We start from the raw sequence: 19,622 nt of genomic DNA, 5'->3' as shown, positions 1-19,622 counted from the left end.
CAGTAATGAGAGTAATGAGGAGGATTGCCTTTGGGGAGAGAAAGTGAGATCACTCTTGCCACTTACCAAAGCTTGTGTGACAGGCATCTGCACCGAGCAGGGACCATGTCTGGAGAGCTCACAGCTTCCCGTCTGGATTTCACCTGGTAGGAAAACACACCCTTCCTTGCTTGGGAGTGCTACTTGTGGAAGAAAACTGACCAAGGTTAATTTTAGATCTTTGGCTGACTGTGGAAGTAGAATCTATCAACTGATGAATGAATATTAACTGAACAAGCCAAAATTAAAAATGGGCCCTAATTCAGCGTGTGTCCTCCAGTCAGGCACTCTGCTGCCTACACAGAGAGAAATCACAAGGGCTAGAGAGGTGCAGTCAAATCTGAACCTTTTCTCCTCAACAGGGATCCTCTGAGCAGATGCTGAGAGACTCTGATCTTAGGGAGACAAAGGTCATTTCAGGGAGCTAATCAGAGAGCAAAGGTCACTCTGCCTGGGCAGGAACAGCTTCCAGGCCCCCTGCTGTTAGGCTGCTGGACTTGTCCTTGACTTTGCAGTGCTGGTTTGGGAACCAAGGGATGGAAATGTCCATTCCTCTCTTTCACTCCGTGGCCCAGTCTTTCATGTCACATCCCTTGTCACATATGTGCTTGTAAGGCATCGTTCCTTGGCTGCAATAGCAGAGTGAGACACACATGGGTCGCCCCTGAGAAAAGCTCTTTACTCTTTTCATTTTTATTAAGACAGAGCCTCACCGCGTAGCTCAGGTTGACCTTGACCTTGCAGTCTTCTCGCCTGAGTCTGTCGGGTGCTTGGATGGCAGACAGTTAACTCTACATCTGCTTGGCACCTTGTTGATTATAAAGCTGACACAGGGAGTGTGCACTGTGCATTCATTCTGTCAGGCATGTTACACAATGCTTCTCACTGCAGTCAAAAGCCAGGGCTCACTTTATAGATGAAGCCCATGGGCTCCAGGAAGGTAAGAGGTTTGAGTCAAGCCACACAGCTTTAAAAGCAGCAGCTGGATTGGAATATATCACTCCTGGTTGTCAGATAGCCGAGGCTTTTAACACTGCGTCCGTTCCCCACACTCTGCTTGGTGGCAGGGGATCGTGTTGTCTTTCTGGGGACCCCCAGTCCCCTCCATGCGGTCATTTAACTTCCTTCCCCTCTCCCATTCCTTCCCCTCTCCCATGTCTGCACATGAAGTCTAGCAAACTAGGTGGAAAACTTTACCTGAAAAGCCAGCTCTATTTTCTCTTCATCCTTTCCTGGAATGAGGGTGACAGTCTTTCGAGTCCAAATGAGGAAATAATTAAGGGGGAAAACACACCCCAATTCCGGCTTCCAGATAATATACATGAGAACTGGCCAAGAAGAAGCCATTCTGAAGCCAGGCAAGGATTGTCTGACTGAACATGTACTTAGTGTAAAGAAGAAAAAAAAGAGAGAGAGAGAGACTGCAGAGCTTTGTCTGGAAAATTAGATTCAGAACCCATGAAGAGAGGTCCCAGGAATGAATGATTTTGAAGGAATCTCTTGATTCTGTCTCTGCAGAGTTTTCAGCTGAACTCTGGTAGATGTTTGCAGTGGAGAGAGCTGCCTGTGTGCTAATTTGGTTATGCCTTGTCTCCCATACACATAAACATCAAGAAACCACACATCCGCCCCACACAGCAGTCTTTGTGTTCTTTAAGCAAGGGAAGCATACCTTTTGGCCTGCTGAATGTTCCCATTCCCTAGCCTATGCCACAGTGTGCCCTGTGGCATCTTTGGGTGGGATTCAGAAGCCCCAGCATACACTCCCCTAACCAGGATTAGACAGTCATCCCAGCAGTTCTCGGTGCCTGCCCAATGCTCCCCTGTGCCCCGTTCATTGGAAGCTGGGAGTGAGCTAAGCAGTTTCCAGCAGAGCTGCATGGTCTGAGTCCCTTTAACTTCATCACGAAAAGACTTTCAAATATTTATACTACTTAAAACTCAGTAGTGTCTCCATCGGAGCATTGGAGATAACTCAGCTGCCTGTAGTCCCAGTGCTAGGGAAACAGAGACAGGTAGATCCCTGGAGACTTTTGCTTAGCCAGCCTAACTTGGTGGGTCTCAGACCACAGAGAGAACAGAGAGGAAGGCTACTCAAACAAACAGGATAGATGGCACTTGCAGAGCAGTACTTCTGATTAGCCTTCAGAGTCCATCCATAGCCCCACACATGTACATATGCATATCTCAGTAATTTTACCAATGAAATGATTTTGACATTTCTTAGTGAGGTTTCTACCTCATTTGTCCTGCGGTGATAAAAAGACCATTACTCAAGCAATTTACAGAGGACAGGTTCATTCCAGCCCACAGTTCCAGGTGGGTATGAGTCCATCGCCATCGTGGCTGGAAATGGTGGCAGCAGATATGAATGGTGTTGGAGCAATTAACTGGTATCTTACATCTTAAATTGCAAGCAGGAAACAGATATCAAACTGGAAGTGGTTCAAGGTTTTAGCAATCTCAAACTCCGCCTCACCTTTCCCTCAGTGACATAATTCCTTCAGAAAGGCTACATGTTTTAAGCCTCCCCAAACAGTGACATCAATTGGGGACCAAACATTCAAAAACTTGAGTCTATGGTGGACATTTATCATTCAAACTACCAGATAACCTAGTGTGTGTGTGTGTGTGTGTGTGTGCGCGCGCGCGCGCGCGTGTGTGTATTTGCAGAATGTTTGTATACTTTTGTAATATCTATCTTAGAGTTATAGTTCAATGACATTACATACACGCTGTGGTGCAAAAATGCCCACCACCCATCTCCAAATTTTTTTTTGTCTCTCACAGTACGAGCACTGCACTTGTGGAACATCAATTTACCAAATACTCCCAGAATCCTGGTGACCATCTTACTTATATGAATCGGGTTGCTTTAAGGTGGAATTGTGCAGCATTTGTCCTGTTGTGACAGGTTTCACTTTGCACAAAGCCCTCAAGGTTTCTGAACCTTGCTATAGCATGTGTCAGAATTTTTCACATTCTCCAGGTGGGACCACTGTGTGTATATTCTCCACTCATCCTTGTGTGTACACAGGTTGCTTGCACACTTCGTAAGTCACACTGCTGCACACAAGTGTTAAAATATCCTTTCAGGACCCAGCTTCAAATTCTTTGGCATGCACAGCTGGAATTTGGATTGCATAATCATGTGACTAATTCACTTTAAAAACTTTTAAAAGCCACAGGGCTGTTACACAAAGTATCAGATGTGTGTGTGTGTGTGTGTGTGTGTGTGTGTGTGTGTGTGTGCATGCATCTAAACTCAGGTCCTCATTTTTTCAAGGCAATCACTTTATTTACTGAGTTATTTTCCCAGTGTAAGATGTCAGTTACTGGTGGTGGAGAACATGTGTTTGTTAGTTCACTGCATGGTCCCTGCTGTGAAGTACAGCTGACTGTTAGTTGCCTCTGTGCTGGGTAGGCATTCTGAAGAGTGCTGAGTGGCTAGACCTGTGAAGAATGATTGTGCAAACTTCACAGTACCTTCACAGTACCTTCACAGTAATTATAGAGACCTTAGCTCTTGTAACTCACAGCTACAAAGCAGAATATTAGATTTTAAAGACAGAATAGGAAGCCCTTGTATTGCCTGTATCAAGCTTATTTTCTATCTATCTATCTATCTATCTATCTATCTATCTATCTATCTATCATCTATCCTTATCCACCTACCTACCTATTGCCAGCATCAAGCTTGCTATTTATTTATTTATTTATTTATTTATTTTCTTCTTCTTCATTATTATTGTTGTTGTTGTTGTTTTATGCTAGTTCCTCACTTGAGAAAGTCAGAGGAGTAAGAAAGAGTGGGGAAGAGTAGGAAGGAAAACCTAGCGCCAGGTATTGCATCTTTTCTTTGTACTACAAGGACAAACTTACTTTTGTTTAAGTCTTTGAATTGTGGGGCTTCTTTCTGCTTTGAAGTGCCAGCACTCAGAGCCTGAGGCCTGAAGATTTTGAGTATGAGGGTAACATAGCAAGAACATGTACTACATAAACACACAAAGCCCACTAGTAACTTCATTAGGGTTTGTGTGGTTCAAATAGAGGCACACTGTATTAACAAGCCCACACACCTGTTATTTCTATACGGATATCATCATTTAGTGATACATACATTTTCAGTGAAGGGGAAACGAGAGGAGTTCTGTGTGTGGAGGCACCTGTGCATATGTGTGCACATCTCTGTTGGGGCCAGAAGCTAATTCTTTGGTAGCCATGTATCTTGTTTATAGAGTCTCTCATTGGACAAGAACTTACCAATTAAACTAGCCGGACGAGCCAGAGAGCTCCAGGGATGTGCTTGTCTGTCTCCTCAGCTCTTAGATTACAAGCTTTTTAACCTGGGTCTTGGGCATCCAACTCAAGCCTTTATGCTTGCCAGATAAGCACTTTACCAACTGAGCTGTCTCCTCAGCTCAAGGCAGTACCTAACCTGTGATTTTTGTGCAGAATATGTTGGATTCAGGCCCAGGATCCTATTTCTTTAATTGTCATTCTATGATTTGATTGAGGAGGAGGAGAGAAGAAGTCTGGAAAGTAGGCAGAAAAGTCTTTTCTCTTGCAATTTGGAGATGGCTGATTGAATTAGAATGGCTTGTTAGACTCAATTAACCAGGGCATGTTGATGGTGGCTGAGCTTGATTCTCTCAAGTGATAGACACTTGAACCCAGTCTTCTGGGCAGGCTCAGGCCTGCACTATGGTCTGCTTACAAGGATATTGGTTAGATGTTTCTGGACAGAGGGGGGAAAAGCAAGAAAGCTCATTATTGTCTTTAATTAATTCAGCCAACAGATCTGAAATCTAGCATATCACACACAGAAAATCAAAGAAGCCCTTGTAGAACTAATGAGAAAAATGGTCTGACTGCGAGAATTTCCTGGAACAGTTGACAGAGCTTGCTACTTCCTTCAGGTGAAATAACTCAACAATCATAATGTAAAATTCAGATTTACTCAGGCCCCTTCATGATAGGATAATGAAATATTATTTGAACAATGTTTTGGCTCAAAAGAAAAGTGAAATATATGGAAGAGAACTTTGTCTCAGCATAACAAAAATTTTGATTTGACTAAAATGAGAATGATCACTTTTTCCCTTGCTTTAGTTTGATTGTGGTCTAGAGAAGGGTTTGTGTAGTTTTTGGGGGTGGCTTGTTTTAAAAGTTTCATGAGTGAGGGTAACTTTCCACATACTACTTGTCAGAGCTAAATCCTCTGTGACCCCCAGCTGCCTACATAATGACCCACGGCAGTTTGCTCTGTGGAAAACTGTCTCAGTCATGAGATCCCAGTTCTAAACTAAGTCATACTAAAGCTTATGAAATGTTTCAGTCTGAGTGTTCTATATTTAACTTCTATTCTCAGTGCAAAAAACAAAATGATAATAATATCAACCAAACCAAACCAAACCAACCAACCCAACCCAACCCAAACCAAACCAAACCAAACCAAACCAAACCAAGCCAAATGAAACTACATTTATAGGCCTGACTGAGGAATCTGGGAGCTTCTTTAAGTCAAAATGGGACCTGGTGTGCTAGAGAACATTTTACTGCTGTGACAAAATGTCTGGAACTTTAATAGGAGAAGATTGCATTACCTCATGAATTTTGGCCTTTTTGCTCCTGGTCAAGTAGCTCCATGGTTTTGGCCTGTAGTAGTGTATAATATGACATTTACATTATGTAGTGGAGAGTTGGGGATATGGGACAGTGGGGAGGGTTGGCCACATCACGACAGCTGGGAAGATACAGGAAGAAGAATCTGTAGCCACATCCCTTTCAAGGGCATCATGCCCTCAGGAATCTCGTTTTCATTATTTAGGATTCATTTCAAAAGGCTCTTTCACTTTCCAGGTATCCCACAGCTAGTAACCAAACGTTCAACACATGAACTGTGTGTGTGTGTGGGGGGGGTTCACTTGTGTGTTTATCATTTCTTCTAGGAAATACCTCTCATCTGATTTAACCACACCTGGGAGTCTGAATTTCTTACCTGCAATTCTCCCTTTCCTCCCTTCAGCACATGAAAGAAAAGCTGGGATCAAGACCATCAGTCAAGACAGAAGGTCTCTGAATGCCAGGATTTATACAGCACTGCATACTGGTCTTATTACATCCCACACTCATGACAGCCACCAGGGAAGGCCACGGGGACAGTGAGTTTCACAATCCTGAAGATGATTTTCAGGGCTGGAACAAAACCCGTGTGGTGGCCTCATGCATCTCAGGCAAGTAATTTACCACTGAAGTGTATTCCCAGCTGCCTCAATTTGCATGTGTGTGTGTGTGTGTGTGTGTGTGTGTAAGAATGCACATGTGTGTCCAAGTATGTATAAGAAGGCTAGAGATCAACCTCGGGTATCATTCTTTCTGAGTTTTTATCTTCTTTTTGAGATAGTAACTCAATGGAAATTTGGGGGTCACTGATTAGGATAGACTAACTAATCAGTAAGACCCAGGGGTCTACCTGTTTCTATCTCCCCAGAGATACAATTACTGTGGTTTGTCTGTTTGTGGGTTTGTTTAGAGACAGGGTTTAACTGTTTCCCTGGCTGTCTTTTAAGTCACTTTCTAGATCAGGCTGACTTCAAACTAGGAGATCTACCTGCCTCTGCCTCCCGAGTTCCCAGATTAAAGGCATGTGCCATTACTGCCATTACCACCAGCTTCCCTAGACCCTTTCTATCAGTACTTTACAGCTGAAGGAGTGTGGAGGTTGCAGACTAAGAAATGAAGGAAGTGAGATATTCTAGCTCTCAGTCCAGACTGGACATGTGTTTTCCTGTTAGAAATGGATGCCAGTAGATATGGTTCATGTGGTAGTTGCAATGACAATGGCCCTATAGGATCACAGGAACCAGCATTATTGGGAGTTGTGGCTTTGTTGGCAGAGGTGTGTCTTTGAGGTCTCAGAAGCTCAAAACTATGCTTAGTGACTCACAGGGTCTCTTTTTGCTGCTTTCAAATCCACATGTAGAACACATGGCTCCTCCAGCACCATGTCGCCTTATGCTGTCATGCTTCCCACCATGATGATAATGGACTAAACCTCTAAACCTCAAGACAACTAAAATTAAATGGTTTCCTTTATAAGAGTTGTCCTGGTCATGGTGTCTCTACACAGCAATAAAACCCCGACTAAGACAGATGCATATGTGATATGGAATATGTGCCTATTCCAACAGGCACAGGTTCAAATAGGATCTAGCTTCTTTTTACTGGTTTTACATACACATTTAAACCCTCTCACCTGCACTCCATTTTGTAAACTGAAATAGACTATTACTTCTTCATAGAAAAGCAAAAGGCTCTGAGTTAAAAATACACGAGAGTGCCTCACGAAGGTCTCTTCACTTTAGTGATCCCACACAGATACTCAACATTCTGAATTTAGTATACAGTGCTAGCAAAACTCTTGTAATGTTAGCATTTGGGAGTTAGAAGTAGGAGGATCAGGGATTCAAGAGTGGTCCTAGTTACATAGTGATTTCAAAGCCATCCTAGGCCATAAAATAAACAAACAAAATTCATTCTGAAACTGGATGTAGTTTGGTTTTTTTGTTTTGTTTTGTTTGTTTGTTTTGTTTTGTTTTTGTTTTTATTTGTTTTTGTTTTTGTTTTTTTTTGAGACAGGGTTTCTCTGTATAGCCCTGGATGTCCTGGAACTCACTCTGTAGACCAGGATGGCCTCGAACTCAGAAATCTGCCTGCCTCTACCTCCCAAGTGCTGGGATTAAAGGCGTGCGCCACCACCGCCTGGCTGTAGTTTGGTTTTGATAGGTCTATTATTTAGGCAATCTCTACAAGGCATAACTGTGGAAGGGTGGAGGGATGTACCTGGGTCAGGAGCTCTGTGAAAATTCTGCTCCATTCCTCACTATTGTGGCAGTGCTGGGGAGATGTTGTATGAAGGACTTCCCACTGCATCAGGAAGATGCAGATCAAGGAGAGGCCGCTTGAGATCTCCACTGAAGCAAAGAGACAAAGACATCATGAAGCTACATCTAGAAATGGCCTGGATGCTTTGGATTGGAAAGGAGAGGCCTTCTTTGGAGAGGTGGTACCTGCCTCAAAGATAAGGGGAGAATGTGGCAGTCTCAGGGACCACTAAGTCTCAGACACATGGATGATCTCTGTTAGTGGAGAGACCACTAAGAGTTTGTTTTTATCCTGCTGGTGGAAGCTGTTCTAAATGATATGCCTGAGAAACTTTGTCCCCATTCTGGACATAAAGCACTCATGTCTTAGGAGCTCAGATTCAGTCTGTAGCCCCTGGTCCAGCCTAGGAAAGGAAAGAGGTCTGTTGGGCAGCAGGTTTATCCATAGTCCCCATCCTATTGTGGGGAGATTCTAGCACTGTCACTGGGTGGGCTACCTTCCTGCAAGTGCCACCATGTTTAGAAAGCTGTTGCCCAGGACTAGTCTCCAAACCAAACTGTAACCATCTTCAGGAGTTCTGCTGGGCCTGCTCATCAAATATCAGCATAACTGGGTCTGTTGACTATTTATGGGCCCCAGAGGAGGAGCAGGTAGAAAGCATCATGGACCCTCACCTAAGTAGCCAACCATCACTTCCAAACAATTGTATGCAATTCCACCTTAATTGCACATGGTCTCATGGTCTCTAGGTGGGGCTAGGGTCTATAGGTGGGAAAGATGGGGGTGGGGGCTTCCATTTGAGCAGCCATAGGGAGACCATCATCCCCACTGGGCTCAGCTCTTCTGCTGATTACTGTTTTAAAATCCCCTGTGTTCCTACCCATGATCTCCCAGGAATTGTTCTGTAAGAAAGACCAATAAACTCAGTGATTCCCTGGGTGAACTTTGGTGGAATGTACCTCAGTTTGTCATTGGGACACTAGGAATACAGAGTAAATTGTTTATATCTCTCCGAGGGAAGGAATTTTAATAGCAAAAGCAAACCAGAAAACCTGAAGTAGTGTAGGAGAACTCCTGCTGGAAAAATTTCTCAAACAAAGCCTGCAGCCATCTAGCAGATGGGCATTGGCTAAAGCAGAGGGATCTGGCTATTTGTCAGGTTTTTTCCCTTTTATTAAACATAGATTCTTTTCTCATACAATATATCCTGCTTACAATTTCTTCTCCCTCTTCTTCCAGTTTCTCCTCCTCTCCTATCCTAATCTATTTCCTATTTGTTTGTCAATAGAAAAGAACAACAAAACACAGCAAAAAATACAATAAGATAAAATAAAAACCATCATATCAACGTTGGACAAGCCAAGCCAACAGAAAAATAAGAGCCTGAAGAGAAGGCACAAGAGACCCACTGGTGTATGCATCATAAGATCATAAGAGTATAAACAGAAAGCCATGGTACATATGCAGTGGACCTGATGCAGACCTGTGGACACTGTGTGCATGCTGCTTCTGTCTCTGTGAGTTTATAAGAGCTTTCTCAGTTGTTTTAGAGGCCCTTTTACTCCTGGTGTCCTCCATCCCTTCTGATTCTCCTTCCACAGGATTCCCTGAGCTCCAGGGAGTTGCATAAGAGGATTTGATGGCAACATCACATTCATAGTTGTGTGTTCCATCTCTGCAAAATGTCTGGCTGTAGTCTCTTCACTTTTTTCCCATTTGCAGCAGAAGGAGTTTGAGGCACTGAAAATAGATGCTCTAGTGAAAGGGGAATGGGAAATTGTGGAAGACAGTGACTCTGGAAATGGACTGAGGGGCTTGGAGATGGGGAGCTGGCCAACAAAGAGGTGTGTCAGAGCTTTCCTGGGAAGAAGAGGTGCAAACATGTCTGTCTCTTCTCAGGAACTGAGCTGGTTTGCTTGCTTTCTCCAGCTCCTCACCTTTCTCATCCTTCTGCCAGCTTTGCCTACTCTGCCTGGACACCTGGACCTGTCTACTTGACTTTATTTCACCTTTCAAATGTAACTAATCCTTCCCCTGAGCACTCACGTTTACAACGTGATGGTTGCCATGACAACTGCATAGGAGAAATATCCCATAGCATTTAAAGACAGCCATTTCAGAAAAAGTTCAGAGTGTCCATACATTTGCAGAATCAGAAGCAAATAGAAGTTACACAGAGAGAGAGCAGGGAACTAAATCGGAGAGAACAGAGGCCTGGTGCCTGGCTTGGTATCTGTTCACACTCAAAAGGAAGTGCTCTGTTTTGCCCCTAGCTTAAAGCCTTTTCCCTGTCTTGTTTTTAATTTGCTACAACAGCCTCTTATATAGCCTAGGTGGGCTTAAAACTTACTATGTAGCCAAGGCTGGCTCTAAACTGTTTCCATTTCCAAATTGCTAAGATTGCAGGTGTGCCCCACTACTCCTGGGTTACAGCCTCAACTGTAATTCTCTTTGTGAACTACCTTACACACATCATGCACACTCCTTTCTTTCTATTGCTTGGACACCCTGTAATTATTCCTGGATGAAACCCAGTCTTGATGAATTTCTAAGTCTTCTCTAATCTCGTAGAGGGACAGAGAGGGGGAACTAGACCTCTTGATTCTTTGTCCTCCTCTGCACTTTTCTTAGGAAAATTGTATTTAAACCTTGAAGGTGAAATATAGCATAAAGAAAAGAGAATTAACTATAATTTTCCCTTTCTAATCACTGAAAATCCTGTTTATCTTCTCTGTCATTCATTCATAAAAGGCAGTGGCTTGCTTTTCAAGTGTTCTTGCCTGAGCAGTTCTATTCAGGAATGTGGGCATGGGGCGGGTTCTTTTAAAAAGGGGGAATGAGTCATCCAGGCTCCCCTACTGCTGTGTTTGCTGTGCAGCCATTGTTAGGAGCCACTGTAAGGGAGAGGAAGGAGCACCACCAAGGTGCTGAGGCTCCCAGGACCTACTGAAGAGGAGCAGATGTGCCCACATCACAGCATCAAACTCATGCTGGGCCCCTGTGAGAATCAGAGCCGCTCCCTACTGCAGTGGTCACCAAAAAGAGCAGGGTTTGATTGCTGCTAACCCTGAAGAAGAGTGAGCTCAAGTGAATTCCATGTCACTCAATAATGACCCAAGCACATACTGTGTACATTTTGGTTCCTTAATCCCTGCCAAGATATCATTCCAAATTAGGCACGGTCCATTCTCCTCTCTTCCCCTATGAGTTCTGCCTCCAAATTTCAATGTTGTGCTTCTTCTGTGTCCAGTGCTACAGTTCTTCCTAAGTCACCAATACTAAGAAAGAGGGTTCATAGAACAGTTCAATAAGTAGTTGAACGTTGTGTTCAGAGTCATCAGAGCAGCCAACTCAACCAGAAGAGAGTTGATCTGCTACAACATTATACTCTAGAAAAAGCAGAGCAACAAGTGCTGAGAAAATGACTCAGTTGCTAAAGCTACTGCCACATAGCTGAGAACCTGAGTTCAGTTCGTTATGTGGAAGAGCTGGACACAATGACACAAGTCTATAATTTCAGCAGTGTCAAGATGGGAAGTGGAGACACATGGATACCTGGAAGTTCATGAGTCGGTTAGCCTGGTCAACATAGCAAAATCTCAAGCCAGTGAGAGAGAGACCCTGTCTCAAACAAAAGATAGAAGGAGCCTAGGAACAGTCTACAGAGCATCATAAATGGTATACCCTTACATATGTACACACAGAAGCACACATATGCACACATTCAGAAAAAAAGACAAGGGAAGAGGAGGGAGAGGGAGAAGGGAGGGAAGAGGAAGGGGCATTTGTTTTGAATAGGCATTTTTTTTGAATACTGGGGTGTTAGCAATACCAAGACATTAACAGTTCAAATGTCCATCAGCACAGGTGGGATCATCTGACCTGATATGTGATATCTCTGTCTAATGGATGATATTACAGTCACAAAAATGATCAAGAAGTATCTTTATACACTACCAGGAAGTAACCTCAAGTTTGTTTAATGAATATATATACATATATATATATATATATATATATATATATATATATATATATTCATTCACTCTGTGTGTATATATATACATATATATATATGTATATATATATTATAGAGATAGAGATAGAGACAGAGACAGAGATATCTTAAGGGATACATGGCAGGGAACTCTGGAAAAAGTTAAGAGAGAGGGAATGAGAGTACTTTATGATCTAAATACATTATGTGTATTGTGCAATCTCAAAGAATAAATAAAAGTATATATATTAGAGCAATAAAAATAATAAAGAAACTACCTTCTGATCTTGAGAGAAGGGAGCATACTGCATATATATATATATGTATATATATATGTGCTATTTATATAGAATATAATTAGCTTACATTATATAAAATATACACAATGCATATTCACATATGTAATATATATACACATCTATGTATAATAAAACAAGGCCTAACAAAAATTCATCCAGGGGTAAAGAAGATAGATTGCAAAACTCAGCTTCTCTAATGACTTTGCTTTGCAATTGCAATTAGAAATTATGCCTTTTACCAAAAAGTGTAACATAATTCAATGAATCAGTTCGTAAACTGAAAAGAAGAAAGACAAGCAGAATGAGGAAGTGTGTGTTTAACCACAGACCAAAGAGTGCAGTGAAAAGCCACATGGAGGTATCTGAAGTCTCTAGACAGGGATGTCTATTCACGCACTATAAAAAAGTGCGACTTGGTTCTCGATTCTGAAAAGTGCTTCTTGCAGTAGCTGGAGTCCTCGCAGTGTTGGCAGTTCCCGTGCCGCTTGTCTGGCACCGTAATGATAACAGCTACGGCAGTGCTGTGCTTTATTTATTATATGTGATAGAGAATTCCAGAAGGGAGGTTGGTGGAGTTAGATTGTGGCTAAACTTGGTCCATTAGCCATGTTTTCATATACCGAACTAGCTTCACAAGGCTGTCAGCTGTTAAAAGACAGAGCATAATGTCTAGGTTCAGACAACAAGGAAGTTAACACAAAGCAGGCAGACAGGAAGTTGATACTGTAAACTGCCTCCACTGAACTCCTGGAGGGTAGGGAATTTATTAAGAGGGACGTCTAAAAATAGAACCTGAGATTGGCTAAGTATCTAGGACTTATTACCTGGAGTGTTAAATAAATGTATTAAATAGCACCATCAGGGTGAAATCAGTGAAATTCAAAATTCAAGACATTTTACAGAAAAGGCTGCTTTCAATGAAAGCACTGAAAAAAGAATTAGGAAGGGAAAGTTTAAAAATGACAACAGAGGCGCATCAGATGCGTGTCAGGAATGTTCCTTGTTAGAATTACAAAAATATACTTTGCTAATAAATGAAGTTTGAATATGATATCTTTGGCAACATAAGTTGTGAAAATTTTATAGTAATAAACTTCATTGCTTAGAGGTTTTAGATTCACAGCAAATGTAACTGCAGGATGGAGGAGATCGCTCCATGAATAAAAAAATCTTGTTACCAAGCCTGACAACTTGAGTTTGGTTCCTGAGTGCCATATGGTAAAGGCAGACAACCAACTCTGGCAAGCTGGCCTGTCACATACATGCATGCAGGCACATACATCAGAAAAATGAAAAGATGTGTGTGAACATAGAGTGAGGGGGGAGGCGGGGGGGGGGGGAGAGAGGGGGGAGAGAGGGAGAGAGGGAGAGAGGGAAAAAGGGAGAGGGAGAGAGAGGGAGGGAGAGAGAGGGAGGGAGGGAGAGAGGGAAAGAGAGGGAGGGAGGGAAAGAGAGGGAGGGAGGGAAAGAGAGGGAGGGAGAGAGGGAGAGAGAGAAAGAGAGGGAGGGAGGGAGGGGGGAGGGAGGGAGGGGGGAGGCAGGGGGAGGGGGGAGAGAGAGAGGGAGGGAGAGAGAGAGAGAGGGAAAAAGAGGGAGGGAGGGAGGGAGAGAGAGAGAGAGAGGGAGAGAGTGAGTGGGGGGAAGGTGGGGGGAGGGGGGAGAGAGAGAGGGAGAGAGGGAGAGAGAGAGAGAGAAAGAGGGAGGGAGAGAGGGAAAGAGGGAGAGAGAGAGAGGGAGAGAGAGAGGGAGAGAGGGAGGGAGCAAGAGAGGGAAAGAGAGGGAGGGAGAGAGGGAGAGAGGGAGGGAGAGGGGGAGGGACTGGGAGAGGGAGAGGGACTGGGAGAGGGAGAGGGACTGGGAGAGGGAGAGGGAGAGGGAGAGAGAGAGAGGGAGAGAGGGAAAGAGAGAGGGAGAGAGGGAGGGAGAGGGGGAGGGATGGGAGAGGGAGAGGGTCTGGGAGGGGGGGAAGATTGTAAAATTAGAAACAAACAAGATAGCAGAAAGCACACAGGATTTCCACATCCCACACATATAAACTATTCCTCAGTACGGAACCCAGGTACCAAGATGCAAACTTTGTTGCTGTCTATGAGCCTATGGTGGCCTCTCATCACGAGCAGAGTCTATGATGTCGTCCACGTTGCTCAGTGAGTGGTTTTGACAAGCATTTAATAACTTGCCAAGTTCAGTATGTTTGCTGCGTCCATTATCTCGCCTCTCCCATAATGTCATTTAGTGACTTTTCTTTTTACAACATATAGTTTTTTTCACTTAGCTAAATGCATTTAAATTTCTCCCATCTCTTTGAAAAGTTTGAGATTATTATTTGTATAAAATTAAATGATGTTTTGTTGTCTTGGCCTGCCACAGTCTATCTGTTTATCAATTAATTGATGGACATCTTGGTTGCTTTTAAGCATTTTCAACTGTTGATGGAGCTATCAGGAGCATCTCATGTGCTGTTTAAGTATACACAAAAGAGGAAGGTTTCTTCTGGTTTGTACAGAATGCCACTGCTTTTATGGGACCCTGCCAAACTCTCTCTTGAAGTGGCTACAGCATTCTGTATTCCCACCAACCATAAACTAGGTTTTCATTCCTTCCTTCTCCAACCGTGTCTGGGTTTTGGTAATTCTTGTGGCTTGTGCCATCTATTGTGACAATGTCCTGAAGTCAACTGATGTTCAACATCTCTGCTCACTTGCTGTCCATGTATCATCTTTAGTGATGTTCCTTAGTTGATTATTTTGTCTGTGTTTTAATTGGATTTTTGTCTGTCGTTGAGTTTGAGATCTTTTCACATTATGTAACAGCCAGCTCTCAGTGCTTAGGAATCACTTTCTCTACCCTACAGCATGACTTCTTACTCTGAGACCCTGTCTTTTACAGCAAAGCTTATAATTATAATGATGCCAATTTTATCAATTATTTATTCATGGATTATGATATTGGTTTTATATTTATCTATTTATGTATTTATTAATTTATAGGTTTAATATCTATTTTACTTTTTATTAATCATTTTATTTGTTTACATTTCAAATGATATCCCCTTTCCTGGTTACCCCTCCACAAATTCCCCATCCCATCCCCCTTTTCCCCCTCTCCTTTGCCACTATGAGTGTGTTCCTCTATCCATTCACCCAGTCTAGCCTCCTCCTACACTGGGGCATCAAGCCTCCCTCTGCTCCCATTGATGTCAGTTACGTCCACCCCCTGCCTCTGCTACATTTGTAGCTGGAGCCATGGATCCCTCCATGTGTACTCTTTGGTTGGTGTTTTAGTCCCTGGGAACTCTGGGTGTTCCAGTTAGTTGTTAATCATTCTTCTTGTGGGGTTTCAATTCCCTTCAGTTACTTCAATCCTTCCCCTAGCTCTTCCATTGAGTTCTCCAGGCTTAGTCCCATGACTGACTGTGAGTTTCTGCATCTGTATATGGTCAGGTGCTGGTAGAACCTCTCAGGGAACAGCCATATCAGGCTCCTGTCAGCAAGCACTTTTCGGCATCAGCAATAGCGTGGGGGGTTGGTGTCTGCAGATGGAATGGATCGCTAGTTAGGGCAATCTCTAGATGGCTTTCCCTTCTGTCTCTGTTCCATTGTTTTTGCCTGTCTATCCTTTGGACAGGAACATTTCTGGGTTAAAAATACTGAGATACATTGGTGATCTCATCCCTCTACTGGAGGTGGTCTCTATAAGTTATATCTCCCCTGTGTTGGGTATTTTGGCTAAAGTCATCCCATTGACTCCTAGGAGTCTCTCACTTTCCTAGAGTCTGGGACTTTCTAGTAGCTAGCCCCAGTTCCCCACCCCCCACTGCTACAAGTTTCTATTCTTGACCCTCTGTACTTATCTCTTCTCTCTTTTAATACATGTTCCCGCTCCCCCTTTTTACCCTTCCCCCTTTCTCCGTCTCACAGGTCTCTCCCTTCATTTACCTCCTGTGATTATTTTCTTCCCTGTTCTATGTAGGATTGAAGCATCTACACGTTGGTCTTCCTTCTTCTTAAGTTTCATATAGTCTGTGAGTTGTATCATGGATATTCTGCGCTTTTGGGCAAAAATTCACTTAATCAGTGAGTGCATACCATGTGTGTTCTTTTGTGTCAGGGTTACTTCACTCAGTGTGATATTTTCTAGTTCCATCCATTTTCCTGCAAATTTCATGAAGTCATTGTTTTTAAAAGCTGAGTAATACTTAAAGTGTAAGTATACCACAATTTCTGCAGCCATTGTTCTGTTGAGGGACATCTAGGTTGTTTCCAGCTTCTGGCTATTATAAATAAGGCTGCTATAAACATAGTGGGCCATGCGTCCTTGTTACATGTTGGAGCATCTTTTGGGCATATGTCCAGTAGTGGTATAGCTGGATCTTCAGGTAAAAACCACTTTGGAAATCAATCTGGCAGTTTCTCAGAAAATTGGTTTTGTATTTAAAACATCACTATATCCACTCACATAAACATTTCTGCTGTTATCTTTTGTGAGTTTTATGGTTTGTATTTTATCTTTAAGGCTGATTCATTTTGATGTTGTTGTTTGTGTAGAATGTAAGACCTATGTGTGTGTATGTTTGTGTGTGTGTGTGTTGTGTTGTGTATTTTGCAAGCAGTTGCCTGGTTGTCTCAGTACCACTTCTTGCTGAAAAGTCTACTTTTGTTCCAGGTTATTTCTTCTGTTATTTTGTCAAGAACCAGTTGCTTATACTTACATAGATCTATTTATTTCTAGTCCCTTTATTGTGTTCAATTTAACAATTTGACTATTCCAAACTATCTTGATTACTAAATTTTTATAACTCTTAAAGCTAAGTAGTGTCAGCTTACTAACTTAGTTTTTTTGTCAGTACTAAATTGATTATTCTGTATCTTATCCCTCTCATATGAACCTTAGGATCAGTTTGCTTTTTTCTATAAAATATCTGTGGAACTTTCATGGTGCTTCTGTGGAGTTATCAGCCCAGAAAAATCTGCCATCTGCACATAGTCTATGTCTAAATCCTTTTGCATAGTTTTTTATGTCTTTGATAAGACCTGTCCTGTTCTCCCCACCTACATATAGATTTTATGCATAGTTCATTGGATTTATATTTAAATATTTAAATTCCTTGACCATTGGTAAAAATAGAATTGTATTTTAAATGTCTAATTTTATTTTTTTCATTGTTGATATGTAGGAAAATTACTGACCTTTTAATTTTAATCTTGCATCTAGCAACCTGACTATTATCACTTGTGAGGTCTGAAATTGCTTTGTCAGTTCTTTAAGATACTCTACAGATGCCATCTTTCCTTCACTCTCTCCTTCCATTCCTTCCTTCCTTCCTTCCTTCCTTCCTTCCTTCCTTCCTTCCTTCCTTCCCTCACTCCCTCTTTTCCTCCTTCCCCCTCTTCTTCCTTTATTTCTTGGCTTTTTGAGCATGGTATTGCTATGAGGCTCTAGTTAGTTTAGAACTTGCTGTATAGCACATGCTGGCCATGAATTCATGCCAAACTTCCTACCTTAGCTTCCTGGATGCAAAGGTTATAGGCATTCCCACCATTCCCAGACAGTTTTCTTCCTTCATTCATAAGCTATAATTTTGATTCATTTTTCCTGCCTATTTCATTTTCTAGGACTTCTGATTAGATACCAAAAGGCTGCCATAGTGAAAGAAACAAGCATGCCTCATTTCAGGTCATAACATAGCTATTGACTGTTAAGTCTCATATCAGTTGTAGTTTTTTTAGTAGATATTCTTTTCCATAAAGAGGAAGTTCCCCTCTGTTACTAGCTTCTTGAGAATCACTTTTGTGAATAAATATAGGCTTTTGTAAAATGCTTTTTTCTGTATTTGTTGATATGATCATATGATTTCCTTATTTTGCTTATTTTGATAGATTACATTAATTTATTTTAAGATATTGAATCAATTTAAAACAAATACTACTCATTTGTGATATGTAATTCTTTTTATACTTGCTAGATTAAATTTGCTAGTATCTGGTTGATGTTTTCAAATCTGAGAACCTAAAATGTTACTTTGTAACACTTGTCTCACAATGTTTCTGTTTGGTTTAAGGTACTTCAAAAGAAATGCTGAGCTCAGAGACTAAATTAGAAATTATTTTCTTTGCTTCTGGAAGAGTTTTTGGAGGAAGAGCATAATTTATTCAGTATTTAGTAGCAGTCAGCAGTAAGCCTGCCTAGACAGACAGGGTGCTTCCAGTTTTATTACACCATTGACTTATATAATTGATTTAGTTAGTAGATATGAACCTATTGAAATTGTCTATCTCCCTTTTCATAGACTTTGGTAGACTTGTTTTTGAAAAATGGATTCATTTTCCTCGATTATCAAACCTGTGAGCACAGGGCTTTTCAGGGTCCACCGTCTCTAAATCCTTTCACACATGTGTGATCTGTCGTCCTAAAACTCCTTTCATTCATGACACTGTTAATTTGGGTTTCGTTATTTTTCTTAGTTAACCTGGACACAGAGACATTGATTTTATTGATCTTTTTCAACAGTTAGCTTTCATTTTTTGTGGATTATTCCTATTGATCTGCTACTTTTGACTTCCTTTATTTGTGATTCATTTTTATTGTCTGTTTTAGTTTGAAATTAATTTTCTCCCTTTTTCTTTTCTGTGTTCACCTTACACAGATAAATATTTATTATCTATAACAAACTAAACTTTAAAGCTGGGCAGTGGTGGCTCATGGCTTTAATGCCAGCAATTGGGAAACGGAGACAGGCAGATTTCTAAGTTCAAGGCCAACCTCATCTACAGAGTGAGTTCCAGGATAGTCAGGACTATATAAAGAAACCCTATCTCAAAAAACCAAAATAAATAAATAAATAAATAAATAAATAAATAAATAAATAAATAAATAAAAGCTAAACTTTAAAATGAAAAGATACATGGCTTGACTTGGTAGCAACAAGGGATAAAAATGTGAAGAATTTACCAGTATTTGCCAGGAAAGTCTAGTTTCCTGAAATTTTGTTTATATGAGAAAATCCTAATTTCTTTTTCACTTAAAAAAGTGAATTTCAAAAGGAACAGGGTTCTAGGTAGATGTCTGTTGTTATTGATTTCTCTCAGTACTTTTCTTCAGTCTAGCCTCCCCTTGAGGCTTGTTTCCTTGGAATGAATTGGGTACATTTCTTAGCTCTGGTCTTCTAGAGAAAGGTATTATTGCCTCTCTGGAGGTTTTATTTATTTATTTTTTTGTCTTTTGTTTTTTGTTTGTTTGTTTTTTGTTTGTTTTTCCAAGATTTGCTATGCTATGGTTTTATGGAATTTCATTTCACAAGCCTCTGTGCAGTCTCCCCGAACCCCATGTATTCTGTATATTGTTGTTTTCTGAGCTTCCTTGATATGTTCTGTGTGTCTGAGACCAATTGGAAGAAATTA

Source organism: Apodemus sylvaticus, chromosome 14 (assembly GCF_947179515.1).
Source record: "Apodemus sylvaticus chromosome 14, mApoSyl1.1, whole genome shotgun sequence".
Taxonomy (NCBI): domain Eukaryota; kingdom Metazoa; phylum Chordata; class Mammalia; order Rodentia; family Muridae; genus Apodemus; species Apodemus sylvaticus.
This window is presented reverse-complemented; position numbering follows the sequence as displayed.